Raw genomic sequence first — 4,327 nt, 5'->3', positions numbered from 1 at the left:
CTGAGGACGTCCAGGACCCTTGCGAGCCCGACAGGCCTCGCGAGCTCCCCAGGCCTCTAGAGCCATCCAGCTCGTGAGGAGCAGCTTATGTGGCACATTTCTTCAGCTACCTCGACGCTTCTACAACAATGGTGCCAAGTGACATTTTGGTTTGTTTAGATTGAGGGTGCCCCTTGGGCTGCATTATCCTCGGGCTATTGAGGCCCGCCCATGCGGCCGTATCATTTTGCGCATGTATCAGAACTGGCTCTGCCTTTCTATGAATTCCCTAAGTATTTCAACTTGTATGTCTGGAGCCTCGACACAATGAATGTCACTGCGCCCTCACAAACCTGCCCGCGAGCACCTCATGATTAAGGACTGGCACGACATCTGTGCTCTGGTCCGTCCTTGCAGCATTGTGAAACCCAAGTGACCGAGCTCTGTCCCGCGGCCCAGCTTCCTTGCGTGTCACCTCTCGGGGTCCTTGGTGCCTTGTTCTCACATGAGCTAATCGCAAGTGGATAAGTAAGGGTGCACGACCCGATTCATACGACTGTAGTTCGGCAACTCACCAACACGGGAGCTGCGCGCCAGGTGTCTCTCTGTAGGATTGTTGCATGAGAAGACTGGGCACGACGTCTGTGCTCGGGTCTATCCCTACAGCGTCAATAAACCCAATGGTTGAGCTCTATCTGGTGGGCCGGCCCGTTCATGTCACCTCCTGGGGTCTTTGGTGTTCGTCCTTCACATGCGATGATCTCCAGAGGTTCATCCGGTGTTGGTCACCCCACCACACAGGTTTCATAAGCGCACCCCGAGCCAGAAGATTCAGGCGCAACCTGCCTTGAGGTAGGGCCTCGTGAGTCCCGCGCTGGCTCACATGTGCCCAGATACACCTTGTCGGTGTCAAAACCGGCGGATCTCGGGTAGGGGGTCCCAAACTGTGCATCTAGGCCGGATGGTAACAGGAGACAGGGGACACTTTGTTTTACCCAGGTTCGGGCCCTCTCGATGGAGGTAAAACCCTACTCCTGCTTGATTAATATTGATGATATGGGTAGTACAAGAGTAGATCTACCACGAGATCAAGGACGCTAAACCCTAGAAGCTAGCCTATGGTATGATTGTTGTGTACGGAGTTGATTCTGTCCTACGGACTACAACCCTCCGGTTTATATAGACACCGGATAGGGTTAGGGTTACACAGAGTCGGTTACAATGGTAGGAGATCTTTGAATATCGCATCGCCAAGCTTGCCTTCCACGCCAAGGAAAGTCCCATCCGAACACGGGACGAAGTCTTCAATCTTGCATCTTCATAGTCCTGGAGTCCGGCTAAAGGTATTGTCCGGCTACCCGAACACCCCCTAATCCAGGACTCCCTCAGTAGCCCCTGAACCAGGCTTCAATGACGACGAGGCCGGCGCACAAATTGTCTTCGGCATTGCAAGGAGGGTTCCTCCTCCAAGTCCTTCGTAGAAGATTGTAATCACCAAGAGTAGTGTCCGGCTCTGTAGAATAAGTTTCCACATATTGCCATAGAGAGAATAATATTGACACAAATCAAATCTGCTGACATATTCTGCAGTGCGCCATCACACTACAGCCAAGTCCTTTACTCGAATCGCTTTTACTTTTCCACCTCAGCATGTTTTGCGAGGCGGTTTTCTTGGGACGTCTTGTCAAAGCAGAGATCGTGTGCCACCCCCCCCCTTTATGGGATCCTCATCAATACGGATGTGGGTAACCCAATCGCACCCGTTAGCATGTTTTCTCGATTAAAGGTGAGTCCCAAACGGTTACGGGGAGGGCTCTTGGTATTCAACCTCTTATAAAGAGACCAAGGCCTTACTCCCTTTTTCAATCTCAAGTTCGCCCGTCGCCTCGAGTTCCAACACCCTAGGCTTCAGGTTCCAGGTGCTTCGGACCTTCGACAATGTCCGGTTCCGACCTCCAAGGCCGATGGATGCCCTCCTCCTTCACGGAGGGGGACGTGCTAAAGTTGAGAGAGGCTAAGTTCTTGACCGCCGAAATTCCGCATAGGTTGCTTGTTCAAGGGCAAGCTATTCCTAGCCCCCAGCCTGGCGAGAGCGTAGTGTTCATGTCTCACTTCCTTCGGGGGTTAGGCTTCCCGATGGATCCCTTCGTGAGGGGGCTGCAGTTCTATTACGGGCTGGAATTTCATGACTTAGCTCCGGAGTCCATCCTCCATATTTCCTCATTCATCGTTGTGTGTGAAGCGTTCCTCCGCGTTACTCCTCACTTCGGTTTATGGCTTAAGACCTATGGAGTGGAGCCGAAGATGATCGAGGGACGGCACGCAGAGTGCGGAGGTGCTGTCATCAGCAAGAATGCTGATGCTCCATGGCCCGAGGGCTCCTTTCAAGAAGAGCTCGGCTTGTGGCAACGAGAATGGTTCTATATCACCGCTCCCAGGAGCGCCAAGTGGGCGGCGCCTCCTGCCTTTCGCTCGGGTCCCCCATCACGGCTAGCGTCATGGGTCAACAAAGGATTAGATTGGGGTTTGCCCAAAGACGTACCCCTGCTGCAGGGCTGCATTAGGGATCTCTTAGAAGGAGACCTCAACCTGGTAAAGGTGATGCAGGTCATGCTGATTCGCCGAATATTGCCCGGCAAATGTCGCCCCCTTCGCCTGTGGGAGTTTAATCCAAAGGGACCGTGAGCTCTCCAGAACTTCATGGGCGCAACGCCTGCGGAGATGTATAGACTGTTCTTCGGATCACAAGAGATGTGTCCGGATTTAACCGAGGACGCAGGTCTAAGCTGCAATCGCTCGGATACTCAAGTAAGCAACCTTGTGCCCGGACCTTCTTATCCGTATAATTATCATAAACTTGCCCCTAAAAGAGCTGTCCTTTTGAACAGGAGTGGATAGCGAAGGCAAAGCTGATCAGGTGTCCGGCTCCCCTTCCTGAAACCAGGCCGGATCCTGTGCTGGTCAGGATGCTGGAGACAATGCCTTTGGAGGGGGAGGACAAGGAAGCTACGGCCTCCTCGAAGGAGGCTGTTCCGAAGGGAGGAACCGACAATTCCTCTCCCGAGGGGAAGAAGAGAGCCGCCTCTGACGACCCGGAAACCATGGTCTCGAAACGGGGGAGAAAATCCTCATCAGAGGGTCCGGCGCTGGGGAGTTCCTCGGCTGGACTATGCCCTCAAGGGGATCATCCCTCCAGCGAGCCGTAAGTAGAGAGAGGTTTTCCTTTTGAAGGATGAGAGAAATCTTTGATTTATATCTGAGAAGATTAACCGAAATTTTACCTTGTAGCTCGGTCCTCAGCCCTTCTCAGCAGAGTTCGTCTTCGGGGGATCTTCTTCCGGAGATGATGGAGAGCGGGACGCCTCCCCCTGCCGTGCCGCCTAGCAAGGCGGGTGACCCTGAGGTGTCGTCGCGGAGAGTTTCTCCGAATCCGGCAGGGGCGGAAGGTGGCAGTGCGGCCCCCCGAAGTTCTCCGCGTCCGGCCTTCGAAAGAGGCCATAGGACAAGTCCGGCACCGTCTGGTGCTCGACCGGAAGAGCTAAAGATTCTGCTGGGGCGAGCTTCTATCTCAGAGGAGCACCGTGCATTGATGGGCACGGTGATTGAAAGGATTTCATCCGCAGAAAACGGATTGCATGAGGCCGTCAAAAGTTTACTGACGGGTTTTGAGGTACGTTAGATAATGTACACTTTTGTCAGTTGCGCATAAATAAGATGCACCCTGTGTAGATAGCAGCCCCTGAGACTCTGCGTGTTGTCAAGAAATGACGGCACGTAGAGGATCATGATCCCAGGTCTAAGGTGTCGCCTTTGAATGTAGGTGGCGAGGTGTCCGGAATCAAGCCGGACTAATGATGTGGCCGAACTAAAGCGGCAACTGGACGTGGAAGATGCTGACATTGCGCTTGTCAACAAGCGGCTTGATGAGGCTCAAGGTATGTAATTCTTCGGGCGGCGCCAGGTAAGAGGAGCTTCATGCCAGTGTCTTATAATGTGTGTGCTTGACGCAGATGGTGCGGCCGCCATGGAGAATCTTAGGGCAGAACTTGCCCGAGCGAAGGAGCAAGCCAGAAAAAGCGATGCGGCTGCCAAGAAGGCCCTTGAAGAGCTGAGAGCCGAATAGGCTGCTCATTGCCGAAGCAAAGAGGAGATGGCCGAGATGGCCGAAAAGTTAAAAAGTGCTACCGATCGTTGCAGGCTTCTTGAAAAATAAGACCAGGCAAAACAAACGGACTTAGAGAAGGCCGTTGCTGATGCCAAGGACGCCCGCTCTGCGATGAGAGCTGCGAAAGAGGAGCTGCGTCAGGCCGAACAGATTGCGGCTGGAAAGCCCTTTATGCTGCGAAGG

The sequence above is a fragment of the Triticum urartu genome, chromosome 6A (genome assembly GCF_056163025.1).
Source record: "Triticum urartu cultivar PI428250 chromosome 6A, HENAU_Tu73, whole genome shotgun sequence".
NCBI lineage: Eukaryota > Viridiplantae > Streptophyta > Magnoliopsida > Poales > Poaceae > Triticum > Triticum urartu.
Note: the sequence above shows the minus strand (reverse complement) of the source record.